The following is an 18,039-nucleotide window of genomic DNA, read 5'->3' on the forward strand; positions in this document are numbered from 1 at the left end:
TGCTCTCTCTAACACCCGCTTATCTTTTTGTGGATGTTATGATATTTTGGACCCATATATTTGTTTATTGCTCTCTCTTTTAAATGGATCAAAGGATCTTTTATTTTGGTCCCAAATCATGCCGACCTTGTCAATATTACTTCTTGCAATTGCTCTACCCATCCAAAGCCAAATATTTATATCATGATGAACCATAGATTACAGGATTTATTTTTGGGTGAATTGATTAAGGATCTACTTCTGCGGTATGACACTTAGAAGCTAGTCATTCCTTTTGTGTAACCTTTTATTGGTAGCCTTTCTATCCATGCATTGTGAATTTCTACACTGCAAATCTTGCAAACCTCGCTGGGCATCCAAACCTAAATCCAAATATATCATTTTTGTACCTACGTCCTTGACCACAACCCATTTTGAGTATGGAAAATATTTCAACAAAGATCCGGAAGATTAGTAAGTGCCTTTTCACGAAAAGCAAGACCAGGAGGCATCCACCAGTGTGTGGAATAAAAAGTGAAGGAAATGGAGGCCGGAAGGGACCAGGCCGATCGGCCTGGACAATCTCAAGCCAATCGGCTTGGGGTGGTCCCCCCCTCTGTTGCTCTTGAATTTTGGCATGGAAGAACCTCCTGAGGAATAAAATAATTTATTCCAGAAGATCGAAGATTTTTGGTACTTACATCAGCAGTTTATCTTTCTTTCATGCTCAAGGACAAGCATTATCTAAGCATGGGGGAACGAGTCATTGCATTATCTCTGACTACTGCTGAGTAAGTATTATGTTGCAAAGAGTTTTGAGGAGCAAGAAAAAAATATGGAGAAAAGGAATGAAAGAAAAAGGAAAAAGAAAAAAAGAGAAAAAAAGAAAAAAGTACTCCCCAGTTCTTTGAGCTTCATAAAACTTTCTAGTGCTATCAAGATTATGGATTATTCCATACTCATTTTCAAACCAGGTGCAATCCGATTATGAGAACTTCATTTATATCTCGTGGTCATCCTTTGCCCTTGCACATTTCCACCATCTAAATGTGTGTGTTCGTTCTCTCCCTCTCCATAAACAATTACTTTCCATGACCTTTTTGACAAGTCTCAGTAAGATCCATCAGAAGTCTTTTTTGTTTTGACAATATCCTGATTATAATATTTTGCTAGGATTAACCTTCCCAAAGATCAAGATAAAGCCTTACAGATATTTTATGAGTGATGACAGGTTGGAGAAGTTCTAGCATAGGATTGAGAGACTTGATGAGCTGAGAGAACATGAGCAAATGCAATGAAGTTTAAATTGTTGATCTCGGTTTAGTTTCTTTTTGAAAAAGTTTATCTTCTAAGGTTTGTTTAAAATTGAGAGCAAAAGAATTAATTTATTGTGGGATGTGCTTAAATGATATCTACCCTCCAAATTAGAGAAGGCTGGTTGCAACTTGAATATTAATTGAAAAATCCTATGAGAGCATTATGTTTTCTTGTGTGTGATCAAGTGCAGGATTGAACACTGAAAGGCAACGCTGATTTCTATTGAAGAATTACTTGAGGATGAGCAAGGTTTAAGCATGTGGGGATTGTTGATGCTCATTATTGACACACTTTTACCCCTGTTTATCTTCAATAATGACATGAATTTAATACCTAAACTATTGATTGCACCTAATAAATCGGTCATTTTCGCATGTGCAACATATTTTAGAGGATATCTGTTTTTGCAAGGAATTGGACCTAAAAGTATATTTTTGAATAAAGCACTGAAGGAACAATGAACCAGTCGAAGACGAAGGCCAACGGGCTAAGGAAGGACCTAGGCCGATCGACCCAGTGGAGCCCAGCCGATTGGCCTAGGGCCCTCTGGCACCCTCTAACAGCCATCTTTGGCAAGAAATCCTCCAAGATGACTTAAGACCTAAGTTTGTGAAGATACGGCAAGGATCACTTTGGGATCAAAGAGGAATCAAAGAAGATCCAACAGAGATTTGAAAAGTTATTGGAGATCAATCTCATCCCGAAGCTACCGACGTGTCAGGCCCACATTCAAGTGAAAATAATACTCCTGAGCATCCGATCTTTGTAGCCAGCAAGAAGCAAGACCTGGAGATCAATGTGTCCACATGCATGTATGTGAATCAAGAAACAAACCATGTACGTGCACATGCATCTACAAGCAAAAGCTAGCATATGGGATATTTCCTACTGCCAATCTACATGGTGAAAACTCTGTATGCATCGGCCCTCTCCCTACGATCGAGTGTCATCCAGCATAATGCATCGTCATGCATGGCCCCGTGGAGCCACGACAATGGCAGTCATCGCCAACACATTTGTGAAAGGATCATGTGATACCTAGAGGGGGGTGATTAGGCTCAATCTTTAAAACCTTAAAATTCTTTGTAGTGGAGTTAAATGGGTTGGAACTTTTGACATTGTGCTGGAACTTCCGACGGGGTCAGAACTTCCTATACAGGGGTGGAACTTCCGACAGAGATAAAATTACTCTACAAAATTCAAAATAAAATAAGTTTCAGTAGAATCTATTTAATTCAAAAGTTCAAAAATGATGTATAGAGACTACTGTAGGTGATCTTTATGAGAGAAACTTCACAAGAAAATAGATCAGCACAAATCAAGCTGTAGGTCAACAAGAACTTGAAGAACACAATAAGCACAAGAGACAAAGGATTTGCTTACCGAAGTTCACTCCCACAAAGGAAGCTACATCTCCGTTGCGGAGCTCACAAAGAGCCAGGTCCTCACTAACCATTACCTCTCTCAATCAACCACAAAGGAGGATTGAGTCATTTACTATGAATCCTCCAAGGGCAATACAAACTTCCCGGGCACACCACGACAAGAGGGTCCTCAAACGGGCAACGCTGAACCGTTTAGAAGCAAGCTTCAGAGTAATAAATGTGAATCAAAGATCGAAGATGCTTCAAGTGCTTTTTAGATGAACTTGGTTGACCTCACACTCAAAGCTAGAGTCACACACCTCAAATTCTTCTCTCACCCAAGCCCTAGCTCAAAACTCTCAAAGATTTATCTCAACGAGGGAGTGGGGTGGAGTATTGAATGCTCTAGGAGGTGTTTCTCTAGGGTTAGGTCAGCAAAAAATGAAGGGGAGGCTGAGGGGGTATATATACCCAAGCCCTAAAAACTAGTCGTTGATGTTCTGTTAAGTTATTATCAGAACTTCCGACACTGTTCAAATAAAACAGCTGAGCACCCCCAATCGGAAGTTACTGGGAATTTTTGGCACTAATCATCGGAACTTCCAACACTGGGTCAGAACTTTCGACACTATTCAATTAAATCTACTCAGAACCCCTTGTCGGATGTTTTTGAAAACTTCCAGCTGGTGTCGGAACTTCCGACACTCACAGAAACTATGAGAAACTAAATGTGCAAGTGTGTGAGTGGGGTCTCTCATAGGTGGTTAGCATCTAAAATAAGCATTTTGACATCTTCAAGCTATCCATCTGCTGTAACGGCCTCGGATAAAAATCCGTCGCGTCAATCTTAATCCAAGTCCCTTATCACCTGTCTCAGTTTTCCAAGCCTAAGTGTTCGACCTCCGGATCTCCCGACCCCTTCGATCCGACCCCTCGCCATGTTTTCCCCCAGTTCCGACCCCGCCGACCCCCAACCCACTGTCGGATCTTTCTAAGCCATCCCACAACGTCGCCCTTCAATTCGAGCCGTCGACCACCGAGACTGACCGGTGGGCCCACGAGATCTTTCCCCCAGATCTCCCGCGATAGACGCACTTGAGTTGCATGCCCGCTTCAGAGTTCCCCTGCCGCGTGGCTCGACTCCTCCGACGCCCGCCGCTCCGCCTCGTCGCCGGCCACGACCGGATGGATTCTCGCACCCCCTTCCCCAATCGCGGCGGAAGCTCCTCTACTACCCTTTCTGCAGCACCTCGCCGCCCGCGCCCATCATCATATCGCCAGATCCCGGCTGCAGAGCCCGATGCCGCCCGTCTTTTCTGTCACCTCTCCACAGTCGCGCCACCCCGGTCCTCTCTACACGACGATTCCTCCTCCGCCAACCCAGACCGTGGCAGCGACAGCTCCCTTTCCGCCTTGTCAGAAGCCACCCCGACAATCTGTTGCTCCGCGCTCGCCCGTGCGACCGCAGCCGCCTGTCTTCTCACCTGTGCGCCCTCGTTTCTAGCGCCGTTTTCCCGGTCACTTCCATCAGATCCACCGCACGGCGACGCCCACCTCCGCCAAATCTCAACCACCGGCAAACCCGCGCCTGCGCCGCCCTGACGTCAGTGCCCAATGACCGCCGGTGTCATCCCCGAAGTCCTACTCCACCGCCCTCGTCGCTCAATTGCCGCCCCGGCAGAGCACTCCATCGCTTCGTCCCCAGCCTTCGCGTCGCTCCCCCCCTTCTCACTTCCGCGCAGCCATAAAATGGAATGCCGGAGCCCCGCCGGAGTTCCCCTTACCATCGCTGCCCTCTCGCTTGCTCCCTGTTCGTGCTCACAGTGCCACCACCTAAGTCTGAGGAATTCTCCCCTCCGCGCAAACACCACCTCCCCCGATCCACTAGCCCCTACTTTCAGTGCTGCTCAAGAGCTTGCTTGTGATCCACAAGAAGCACCGCCGCCGCCGGAATACCACCGGACATCCTCGCCGCTGTCCCAAGCCCCTTAGTCCTTCCGCCCAAGCCTCCTCTGTAAGACGAAGGTAAGCTGCCGACCCTTGTTCGCCTCGTCCGACCCCTCCTATCCGCCCGACCCCGGTTCCGTCTCGCCCGACCCTGCCTGTTCCGCCGACCCTTCTCCGCCTCGCCCGAGGGCTCGGCTGTATCTTTTTCCTTGAACCGAGGGTATATGTGTAAAACTTGGGGACTTTTCAGCATTAAGTCTGAGGACCCCTAGCACATCTATTCCTCTAGATTAAGGGTCTGATCATAAGTTCCTCCCCATCCGACCCTTGTACCTTGATCTCCATCGACCCCATTGAACCTCCCCACCCTCCTGTAACTTGCCGCAAGTTTCTGGGCTCAAACTTGCAAGTGTTGCTGTTGAAATAACCGTCTAAATGCTAACCAATGCATTGCATTCGTGTAGAGCTGCGTCTCGCCGACGGCTACTACGAGCTGCACCCGGCGCCAGAAGACGAAGGTGTAGCTGAGCTCCTGCCTCCAGAAGCCGAAGCTGCCCGAACAGACGAGCAGTTTCCCTCCTCCTTGCTCGAAGGCAAGCCCCGGATGCATGAATCCCCCTATGTTTTACCAGACTTGCACATGCCTTCTTTAACATGCTTGTGCATTTACATATAGGAGTTGTTTGGAACCATAGATGCATAACTTAGTTCCCTTGATCTGAACACTAGCTGTTGGATCGGGTAGATGCTTTGCTTAAATAGGAAATGGTAAAAGCCGAGTGATTTCCTAGCACTCGCGAGTTGTAGGAGTTGGTTGTTTTCCCCTTCTGTTACAACTATAAGGACGATGGACGGGGCAGGGTGTTGGGTAACTCTTTGGTGGTCGGTTGATCGCCCCGTCTGTCTATGAAACTTGCTAAGGCCCGACAGTGGTGGTGTTCGTGATCAAATGTTTGAAAGTACAAATCTCATACCTAGTATGGGATGGGGAAGCCTAGTACCTGATTGAACTAGGGCGTGGCTTATACCGCTGCTGTCCCTGGAACGAGGTTCCCATGGTGCATCATGTGGGTGCAAGTGCGGTAGAGGCCGGGACTGTGGAGCATTGCATGCCAAGGGAAGTTTGGACCTGACACGCGCCTGGGAATTGATGGGGACGGCCGACACAGGAAGCGACCCTTGTGGTGCGTGGATGTCGTGAGATTAGGTTCACCATGCATGGTTAAGAAACTCGAATCGATTTGTCTGCCTCTCACAGTTTGAGATTGCTTGATCGCTATGTCACCCTGAGTAAATAAGGAATTTGATGATGACATGGTTTTGTTGATGATGTATATACGTTTGGTTGGTTCTATGTTTGTTTAGAATAGATTGCAAACCTAGACCGGATAATGAACTTAGAACCGGAGCTAAAACTTGAAAGTAGGGGTACGCCTAGCGCTTTTGGCAAACAAACCCCTTAGCCAAAAAGCCTTGCATGTCTAGAAGAGTTGAGTAGCGTACTCCCTGTCGGTTAAGTCTTGTTGAGCTTAGTAGCTCAGCCTTGATGTGGCTCTTCTTTTTCAGGTGAAGTTGCTGCCTCTGAGCCTCCCTCTGTTGGCACTTGGCCGCCCCAACTCCCTCCGGGTTGGACGGTTGAGTGGGATCCCTCCTCGGACGGCGAGGAGCGGGATCACTGATGTCCCGGTTGGCCTCACCAAGGATGTTCGACCCCGACGAGTTAGCTTCCGCTAGTTGTTTTATCTTTTGTTGTTTTCTTTCTGAACTTGTAAACTCTGATGTTGTTTTATGGCCAAACTAAATGGTTAATTTGATAACTCGATGGACTTGTTGTATTCTCTGGAACCGCTCACCTTCGTGTGGGTTTGCTATTCGGTCCTGTTCAAGTGGTTAAATCGGATGAAATCCGACGGCACTTCGTGTTTACTCAGTTTAGGCGTGAGCATCGCGTATCATGCGGCTTAATCATGTTTAACCAAGTAAATCCGAAGTGGATCTGCCACAGCTGCGTCCCCCTATATAGTTTGGTGTTCCTATACTCAAATTCAAAAATAGAAAGTATAAAAGATCTTCATTTGTGCTTCAACACCGTCCTTCAAACAAATTGGGGTCCTTTTCTACACTTTTTCATTTCTTAATATTCAAACTTGTTAATTTCTTGATAAATTCATTAATTCCTTAATTATGCATGTCATCAACACAAAAACCCACTGTTGGGATACGAGGTAGGCTACACTAGCGCAAATCAAAATTTCTACCGCGTAAAACTAGGAAGAACTGCCGTATAAGGATCACGGGATTACCACTCGACACACCACTGGTGTGGAAGATGTAGATTTGCGTCGATGCAGCGAAGACGATCAACGTAGTCGTACGTAGTCGATCAATGTAGTCGTACGTAGTCAATCACGTCAATGTCCAGCAGCTCCTCAGCAGCTCGTCCACATGCAGCAAGATCGCCTTCGTGCCGCGGCTCGTCGTCGGCTCGTTGTGGCTCATCGGCGGCTCGTCATGGCTCATCGGCGGCTTGTCCAAGTGCTGCAGGCGCAACACCTCCAAGGTATCCACACGTGCAGGGAGGAAGCGTCGCAAGCCGGACTGCTAGATCCGCGAGTTGCAACAGGCGAGGGCGTGGGAGGCGCGGCAGATGTGTTTCGCCAAAAGGTGTAAACCCTAGGGCGCCCCCACCCCTCTATTTATAGAGGTTCCTGACGGGCCTCTGGGTCCGAGGCCCATTAGTACTTCTAAACCTAATCCAACTCGGATCAGATCCGAATTGGGCTTCCAGCCCCTTAAGTGTGTGACCCTATGGGTTCGGATACGTATAGACATGGCCCGAGTACTCCTACTCGGCCCCATAGTCGGTAGCGGCCTCTAGCAAGACGTGCCAACTCCTATACGCACACGAAGATCATATCAGACGAACCATCACAACATAATATACATGCTATTCCCTTTGCCTCACGATATGTGGTCTAGCTTCAAGCCGACCGCTCTTTCTCGATCCTGTGATTCGGAATTCCTTTGTAGGTTAACTCTTAACCGTACGTAGCATGGCCATGCATTTTCGGATCCGATCACTCGAGGGGCCCAGAGATATCACTCTCAATCAGAGAGGGGCAAATCCCATCTTGATTGACCATGTCTCATAGCATGCTTCTTGACAAACCCGAAAGCTACCTTTATAACTACCCTGTTACGGCGTAGCGTTTGATAGCCCCTAAGTAGGTCGATCCACATCTTGAATACACGCGACAATCTCAGGTCTAAGGACAAAGCGTATATGTTGTTTAAAGAGAGAACTACTTCTCGTGTTGGGTCAGTCCTAGCACATGTCTCCACATGTGTCCACATTATTAGTTCAACATCTCCATGTCCATGACTTGTGAAACATAGTCATCAACTAATACATGTGCTAGTCTAATATTCATGTGTGTCCTCACATGAACTCCAACTAGGGACAACTTTAGAATAACCATACAAGTAAAGAGTTTCACATACAATTCACATAATTGCAAATCAATTCAAGTAGCCTTTAATGGATATTCAATGAACACAATATACAAATCATGGATACAAATGGAATATCATCATCTCTATGATTGCCTCTAGGGCATACCTCCAACACCTACTTAGGGGGCTAAATGCACTTTCAATCTCCCTCTTTTTGGTGATTGATGACAACACAATTAAGGCTCAAAAGTATATAATCATTTTGAATCCAATCATATAGGTAAGCTCCCACTTAATATGTGCATCTTTCAAGATAAAATGAAAATGGCCTCAAATGCCATTTGCACATTTTAAGAGAGCTCCCCCTATATCCTTGCATTCGTGGGCTGCAAAGTGTGGCATGAATATCATCGTGATGCATATGATAAGATATAGCACATCAATAGGAAGGAAATAAATAAACATCAAACCATGATCATCACACAAGCATTGAGTTCAAGATCCACATGAACATAGCAAAGCATGAATAAGTCTTACAAATTTTAAAAAATCTCACTTGGCACACCACACATCACAACACATCAATGTCTTACATGTCCACAAGCCAACAAACTAAAGTTCATAGATCAAAGATAAAGGATAGATAGATATAGCAGCTGCAACTCCAAGCACCATAGTCTATGGTGAGCTCACTCCCCCTTTGGCATCAAGCGCCAAAAAGGAGAGGTCCTTCCATAGATATCACTCACCATCCTCATCATCATTGTCATCATCATCTTCATCCTCACCTTCATTAATTGGTAGGAGTGTTAGCTTCTGGGACATCTTCTTCTTCTATTGACTCCTCTCGCCCACCCAAGTCTTCATCATCTCCATCATCCTCTTCTTGTGGAGCCCCAAAAACCATGGAGGGTTGTCCTATTTCCTCCCAAGGATTATAGAAAACCAGTGGAGAAGGAAAATCCATAGGAGCACGAACGGGAGAATGTGGTATATCATTTTTAGCCATAAGCTCCTTTTGCCTTTTCTCAATCTTCAACAGCTGCTCATCCACATGCTTCTTGTGGGCATACATCTCTTCAGCATTATGGTGGCCCACATTGAAAAATGCAAATAGACCTTGAGATAAGAAATTGAAGATTCCTTTCTTCTTAGGAGCACGGGAGGGTGGAGGACCTCTACAGCTAGATGGTCTATGAGAGGATGATGGCCCTTGAGACGGTGAATCTCCATGAGATGGTCCTTGAGAAGATGAAGCCGCATGAGAAGGTCCTTGTGGAGGTGGAGGATGAATAGCATGAGAACCCATCTTGCATAGTCGCTCAATGTGACCTTTCTTGGGCTTGTATACCGGATGGCCCTTGTCCATCGAGATCTCCAATTGTGTCACTTCCTTGATCATAGCAAAGATATAAGGAGCATAGTGACAACTCTTCTTGGGTGAGTAAGCATGAATGATAATTTCTTCCCAAATGAAGTCAAAGACACTAAAATCACCCCTGCCAGGGGCCATTCTTGCAAGCAAATTCTTTGACATGTTGGAAATATTATCCGCATCACCACCTTTAGGACAAAGAGTATACCAGAAGAGTTGATTGAGCAACTTGTAGTAAGGAATCATTCCCTTGGTAGTACCATGCTCAATTGGCACATAAGCACTATCATACATGAAGGACATCTCACCATCTTCAATGACATTCTCCATCTCATGAATCTTGTATCTATTGAGATAATCTTCATCATAACCAATTATGCTCCCAAATTCTGCATATGTCATGGAGAGGGGCTTCCCTTGAAGAGTCTAATGCATTTTCTTATTGACACAATCAATATAGAGATTTGCATAGAATTGAGCAATAACCTCTTCATTCCAATCACAATTGAGTTTCATGAGAGGGGCAAGATTCTTATCCCTACATGCTTCCTAAACTTGCTCAATGACTGGTAGCTCAATAGCATTGAAGTACAACCAATGAATAGATTTCATCTCAGTGGTAGGATGACTCTTGCAAAAGATCACTAACTCATACCAATCGGCGTGAAAGCGTAGCCAAAACCGAACATCCCCAAAGAACTCCTTTTGATATTGAGAGGGCCTATGATACTGTAGAGCTCCTATGTCATGCTTGCCCTTTTGATAATCAACCATCCAAACTCCATTATATCCCTCCCTCTCTTGTCGAATGGGTTTGGACATGCGAAGAATGATTTGTTCAAGAAAATCCAATGTGATCCTCTCATTGTCATCCATATGAGCATCCGGAGTGGAGGCATTCTTCATGCGAGGTCTACCACCTTGACTAAGACCTCCAGCTGGAATAGGCCTCCCCCTGCCTTGAGCACGCATGGGAACCTTGGACACTACCTTCCTCTTCCCCTTGCGTTGGGCAATAGGCATTTGATCTTCGGATTCGGTAGATGAATTTGATTCAATCTCTGGTGTCTCCTCACATTGTTTTCCTCTCTTGTCACAACCCATCTAACATGGTTTAATAAAGGATTAGGATGGAGTCAAGAGATGATACACATGAACCAAAATAGAAACACCAGGCACTTGCTGGAGCTTCCGACACCGGTCAAAACTTCCGACCCGGGGTCGGAACATCCCACAGAGCCTGAGTCCGCCCAAAGATTCATGGAACTAGAGATTTTGCCCACCAATTTTGACAAGATCATAGGTATGAGTTCTAAGGCATATCTAGAGTCTATTCCCCAAAGGAAGTTGCTTAACTCCAACTACATTGAGAGATTGGGTGATGGGATTTTTGAATGAGTTACGTCAAAGATTTCCTGCGCGAATCGAAGAACTTCCAATGGGGATTGGAACCTTCGAGGAGTGGGCAATTCAAAGATACCACTAGCAAAGATTTCCCATAGCTAGAACTCGAGATCTCCTCACGGGATTGAGAGAAGAGAGACCCGTATTGGTGTTTGAAGAGAGAGAGAGGGTATAGGGTTCTAAGGGGTATCTAACAGTGAGGGATATGAGTACCCCATGGGTCCCCACCGACCAGGATACTGGCTGGTCCTAACAACTGGCCCCGCCCGACCAGAATGTGCGGGCCAAGGATGTGAAGATACTTGGAGCACAAGTCAAGGAGGCCGGGCGATTCAAATCAGCCCAGATATTGCGGGATACTTGTTGTAATCCAACTTAGATTTATTTCCATGTAACAACCGAGTAGATTAGATTCAAACCGACTTGTAACCCTAGGTCATCAGCCTATATAAGGTGGCCAAGTGGGCCTCCCTAGGACACATCAACTCTCCGCGAACAATACCAACAATACAATCCACCAAAATACAAGACGTAGGGTATTACTCTTTGGAGGCTCGAACCTATCTAAACCTTCATGTTCTCATGATCACATTCGAATTCTTGGTCTCACAATCCCCTCTGCCTACAAATCAACCACTCGAGTAACCCCCTGGTGGACTGCCGGGCTACTAAATCCGATAGTTGGCGTGCCAGGTAGGGGTGATTGTGAGATCCTCTCCAGTGAGCTCAATGGCATCTTGTCCTGGTGTCATCTTCCCTAAGAGCATGAAGGACTTCCTCACCAATCCGATCCAGCTCCGCTTCGGGAGCATGCCGGTGGACTCTGACTCCACCGCCTTCTCCGTTGGCTCGGCGTCCGCCGCCAGCTTAGCATCCGTCGGATCTACTTCGACAGAACAAGACCTCCACCCGAGGATCATCACACAGCTTGCCCAGGAAGTTGGCGATCTCTCTCTCTCTCAGAGAGGATCCCACACCTCCTCGCAGCAACCCGCCTACCCACTCCCTCCAACCTGATTGCAGGTTAGGTCGCATCAGCAACACAATTGCTGAGTGCATCGATCTCTTTGAGGCGGTGCTGCAATCAATAAGGTCGGCGTAGGGCCCTTCCCGCGTTCCCTTTGGCCTGAGGAACTCGGCTGCCACGTTTTCCACGAAACTCGCGTAGTCCCTTCAGATCCAATCTGAAGACCCACCTGTACCCACCCAATTTCTGGACTACAATGAGTTTCAGATCCCCTGCATCATCTTGACTCTAAACCCTTACAAAAACAATGTTAACTCTACTACGCCAGATCGCGAAGCCTTCGTGGTCTCCGCCAACGATCCACCTAGTGATGACGAAACCTCTTCTTAGAAAGAAGGTCACAACGCCAAGAACAGGAATCGTGCAGTATGGCGCCAATAGGAGCAAGCTGGTGCCCAGCAGTGCCAACAACCTGCTGCTAACATGGGAGCCGAGGCAGCAGGCGACCCGCGCTGACCTCCACCCTTTGCCAACGCTGACCCACTGCGCGCCAACAATGGCGACAACATCGACCAGGATGATGCCCGAGGGCAAACGTAGGCGCTGTCCACGCACTCGCAATCTACTAGCCAACCTCGAGGAGGCCAGCCACTATGTTTCCATGACACCCAGGCTAATCTAGGGACTACCTTCACTGACCTAGAAAACCTTCTAGATTTGGAGCCATTCCGGCGGATCCGGGCACGTATCTGCATCACCAACACCCAGATCAAAGAGTGGGCCCGGAGCTGGTCAACACACTCCTGTTCCACATCTACCCAGCACTCTCGAAGCCGATCCGCTAATAGTAGAACTGATCACCACCGGGATGACCACAGCAACCGCATGGGAGCTCGGCTGGAGCCTATCCACGAAGAGGAGGAAGAGTCCTCCCGACTTCAAAAAAAAGGGCCCACGAGGTCCTCACTGTTGAAGCCGATCCAGTTAGATCAACCACCTTCCACTAGGAAGAGTTTGATGACACCATGAATGCTTTATGCCCCTTCCATAAGGACGCACATCACAATCTCCAAGACTGCATAGTCGTCAAGAAAGAGCTCGGCGCCCTGGTGAAGTACAAGCGACCTCGCCGCAACAACTACCACAGGGATCACAAACATCGCGACAACCTGTGACATTCCTAGAATTCAAAAGGGCAAAATAAGAATTCCAAAGGGTAAAGCAAGAGAAATTAAGAATAAAATTTTGGATGAATCAAAGTTGCAAAATGCCAAACCCAAAAACCCTTCAAATTTCCGAAGTGTTGAAAAACACCATAAAAAGCTCTTATTTGGGGTACGAGTTAAAAACAGAAATTCATATGTAAAATCAACTTTTGGCCAATATAAAAGTTGTAGAAATTTTCAAACTAAACAACTTTTGTTATTTGCACTTTCTCTGATTTGGAGTGGAAAGCATTCAAAAATTGGATCAAAGTTGGTCAAATTTGGGGCAAATTCAAATTTCAGCCTAGCCGGCGTTCCACCAAAGTTTCCACGAGTTTAACTCCAAATCCAGCCAAAATTTTAACAGGTAGCCTTTGTAAAAGTTGTAGCCTGTAGTTCCAACTCAAACTTTTGTATTTGAACTTTTCAAAGTTTAGTTTCAAAATATGGAGCAAATTTGCGCCAAAGCTGCTGCCCTCACACGCCACCCGCGACACCCACGGTGCACCGGACCGGGGTGATCGCGCATAGCCAACCCTCGCTGGTGACAAGACAAGTCACTCCTGGGGCTTGCCCAACCCCCATGCGTGCTTATCCTCCCTTGGCGCGGCATATCCTAGCTGGCCAACCCACAGCCGCGCACGCCAGCGCACCACACCCCGCCCCAGCCACTCCCCGCACGCCGCCTGGCTGACCTCCGCCGCTCGAACAACCGCTGCCAACGACGGGACGGAACAAGCTGGCCTTTGCCCAATCTTTGGCCGTGCTATCTTCTCCTCCCCACACCACAATATCCTCTGGCCAACCACGGCACGCGGCCCACGCGTGTGAACGCCGCATGCCACTACTAGCCTCTCTTGGCGTGCCTCTGCCTGCCACCTCTGTCTGGCCACCGCCCTCTCGCCCAATCGCGCGCTAAGTGCATGCTGCATGTCGCCAGCTCACTCACGCTCTTCTGCCGCTATAAAAGGGCAATGCCCAGCTCGCCGGTGCCACCTTTCACCGCCCCCACACCGAAACTCTGTCGCCTCCCGTAGCGCCGCCCGTGGAGCCCTTCCCTCCAAGCACCCTCGTCGCCACCTAAGCACCCCACAGCCACCTTCGACCACCACTCTACCTTCCCGACTGCACTCCTGGCCATCTCCGCCACCGCCATCATCAGAGAAGATGCGCCCGATGCTCCTCCGCCGAGCCACCTCGCCATACCTCCTCTACCCTCAAACCCTACAATGGAAACCTCTCTAGTGAGCCCCTCGCTACATTCCTGCCCCTAGCCGTGCCCTCAAGGCGACCCCTCGCCGGATTCCACTGCCCTCGCCACTGGCGAAACCTAGGACCACATTGCAAAACCAAATATCATTCCAGGGTCCTTAGCGCAAAAGTGTAGGGGCATCGTTGTAGAGTTTCAAAAGATACAAGGGCTTATTCGCGAAACGTTTATAACCTTTTCTGTTTTAAATGGAATAAATCGGCTGAAACTTTGAAAACAATTAGAAAAATGTAGAAAAATAAAAAAAATGAAACTAATTTTGGAACCATACTAATGATGAAAATCTAGTTAAAAATCATTCTTGGTGTTCTACAATTTAATACTGTTTAGTTTTTAGTAAATTATGTAGAAGTCAAATGCATCTCAAATTTTTATAGTAGATCACTTGTGCAGAGGGGAAGCTTCTGTTAGCATTTCATGATCATATCTTAACAGATGCTTCCAAAAACATTTATTCATGTTTAAGAGCTAGTTTAATTTTTAATAAAAATTGCTACTAGAAATGGTAGACTAGCATAATGATTAATTATGTTTTTATTTAGAAATAGGATAACTTTTGAAATGATTGCTAAACAACACCAACATGAGACCACCTTTCTTGTATGAATTCTAAGTTGTTAAAATCTTATATGTGTACACAATCACCATCAGAGTCGAATCCAAGTTTTAATCACAACACACCTTTTTTCATGAAGAAAAGATTTGTTAAAATCTTGTCTAGGCGAATGTGGCCAAAAAGAAAGAAAGGGTTAAAATCTTTTCTACGTGAATATGGTCAAAATGCACCCTAAGATTTTACAATGTTAACAAAATGCAACCTTGAAAACTTGTCATTGAAATCTTATGCAAATGCCCCTCGTGTAGAAGCTAATATTGCTGACGGTACGTACGAGTTGGTTCCGGAAGCTAAAGAGGAACACTCGGCCGCTACGGTGAACTTGATCGAGGTCACACAGGACCCGAGCCATGCTTCGGAAGAGCCACAAGCTAGCGTAGTACAAGAAGGCAAGCCCCAGAGCATAACCTTGGTTTCTAAAATTATGCAATACTTTTGTTACTTATGTTTGTGCATTAAGTTCATAGGAGTTGCTTGAAACCTTAGTTGCATGCTCCTAGTAACCATGTGTTGAATACTAACATGATAAGTTGAGTAGTTGCTATGCTAAATAGGGACATAGTAAAAGTCGAGCAATTTCCAGTCACTCGCAAGCTATAGGAGTTGCTTGTTTACTTATGTTGGAATCATAAGGTTGACGGGCGGGGCTTGGTAATATGTTTTGGAATTGGTGGATGTCCCGTCTGTTTAGAGGAAAACTACTAAGGTCAAAATATGTTAGAGTTGTGGTCAAGTATTTGAAAGTACTAAACACATACCGAGTATGGGATCGGGAAGCCTAGTACCTGATTGAACCGGCGTGGACCTTTTCCCTGCTCTCTCTGGAACTGGGTTCCCCTAATGCATCATGTGGGTACAAGTGCAGCCTCGGTACGGCATCGTCCTGGACCGGTGGGGCCTTGTATCCAAGGGAACTGGACTCCGGACAAGCACCGCGAATTGATGGGAACCGCTAATATATATGCACCCATCATGGTACGCATATGTCATGTGTTTAGGTCCATGTTGCAAGGTTAAGAAACTTGATTCGAATCATCGGCTTCTCATAGTTTTGGACTGCTTGATCTCCTTTCTGCACTGAGTAAGAAAAGAAACAAAGGTTGATGATTAATATGGATGATTGATTAATTTGCTTGTTTCACCATGCTTGCTTAGAATAGGTGCTTACCTAGAATGGTTAATCAACTACAACTTGATGCTAAAACCTAAAAGTAAGGATCCACTTTAGAAGCTTTTGGCGAAAACAAACCCCTCAGCCAAGAAGCCTTGTATGTCTAGGAGTTGGTGGATTAGATGCCACCTGACAGGTAAGTCTTGCGGAGTATTAGCATACTCAGCCTTGCTTGTGGCTATGTTTTTAGGTAATGTTGATTTTGAGGATATGATTGCCAATGTGACTTGGCCATCCTAGCTACCTCTGGGTTGGACGGTTGAGTGGGACCCATCCTCGGTCGGCGAGGATCATGGTGAGTGATACCATGGCAGGCTTCACCATGGTATTATGTATCATCATTAGAACCATCATTTTCTTTTTTCGCTGCTATGAACTTGGAACTACTCTTTTATGCATTTGAACATCCAGCCTATAATAACTTAATTTGGGACCTCGTGGGCTTTGAACATCTGGCCTGCTATGAATATGTTATCTGGATTGTTGTAATCTGTGGGCTCGACTTCATGTGAGCTTTGTATGCTTGTTTCGATTGGAAACACGTGGTTGTATCGGGTGAAACCTGACAGAGTACCATTTTAATTCGATTAAAGTTTTTATTTGCATTTGAGGTGATGTTGGGAACACTTTAGCCGGGTTAAATTGGGTGGTTCTACCACACAAACCACCACCACGATGACCATGAAACCCCTTCATCATCCGAGGGGTCACCTAGCCAGGCACCTATTGACTCCAACGGATGGACAACTCAGGCATCCCCAATCCATGGAACATCGAGCACCTGCGGCGCTTCTACCCTTAAGGCATAAAAGCTACGTATTCTACTTTTCCCTTTTTACTGAATGAATAAAACCTCCAAGGTTCTTTGCATACCTACCACCTTCCTATCCCTTTGCCCGAGTTGTTCCTGACACTCGGGGGTTGTATGACCTGTTTGACAAACCACGCGCTCTCAAGCTTGGGGGTTCCCCCATGCGCTGACCACTAGGTCTCGCATCCTACTCCTACCCTCTCAAGGCAATACAACTAACTCATGTGGTCAGCATCCTAACCCACAGGACCTAGACAACCTTGCGTTCACCCCAACTACAAGCTCTAAGCGGGATGCTAGTCAGGCAAGGTGCTTAGCGGCTACAGGGCTCGGCTACACGTTGTCCTGTCGTATACACCGAGGGAGGGATGGAGCCCCTTTCCTTCCACATACTATTAAGTTAATTACATCACATGTCCTATCATATAGTTTAATACACTACAGATTTTCATTTTATAGGTCCAAGTCATTAACAATGTTTTCCGCTACATCATGATACTGGTTGGCTACTTTTGGAAGTGCATCCGAATCGAAGTCAGTCGTGACCCCTCCTCTAGCACGCTCCAAGGGGATCCATGGGAAGTGTGTTGCCAACACCGCCAAGATGTTCTTGATGCACTCCACCGCAGTTTCCTTCAACAGCTCCTTCAGCCGACCAGGGGCAACCTTGAGGCGATCGAGCAGCACCGTTGGCATGGTCGGGTCGGTCTCTGGCTGGACCATGTCCATCACATAGTCGGCCGCCTTACGAAGATCTTCCAGCTCCACCTCCAACCTTGCAATCACCGATTGGTCACACTAAAGACTTTGTAGTGCAGCTTCTAAATAGCTCTCAGTATCTTTGCGTGCGTTGGCTTCATAAATCAGCTTCCGCGACACGGCATACTCACAATGAACTGCCACATCATGTTCTTGCTGAAGGCGTGCATTCAAATCCTCGCACTCTTTGAGGTGCAGCTTCAGCCTTTGCTCCCTGACCTCGGCATTTGCTCATTCAAAACAAGCATTCATCAGCACCGAGATTACAAGGACAAAACTGAGTAAACAGGTCGGCACAACATACCTCTCAAGTGCAAAGTAAGAACCTCTTCCTTCAGGGCATGATCCAGATCTTTCCGCACAGCATCCTCTCTAGCCTTCTTGAGGTCGGCCTCAAGTCA

Source organism: Setaria viridis, chromosome 2, assembly GCF_005286985.2.
Source record: "Setaria viridis chromosome 2, Setaria_viridis_v4.0, whole genome shotgun sequence".
In the NCBI taxonomy this organism is placed as follows: domain Eukaryota; kingdom Viridiplantae; phylum Streptophyta; class Magnoliopsida; order Poales; family Poaceae; genus Setaria; species Setaria viridis.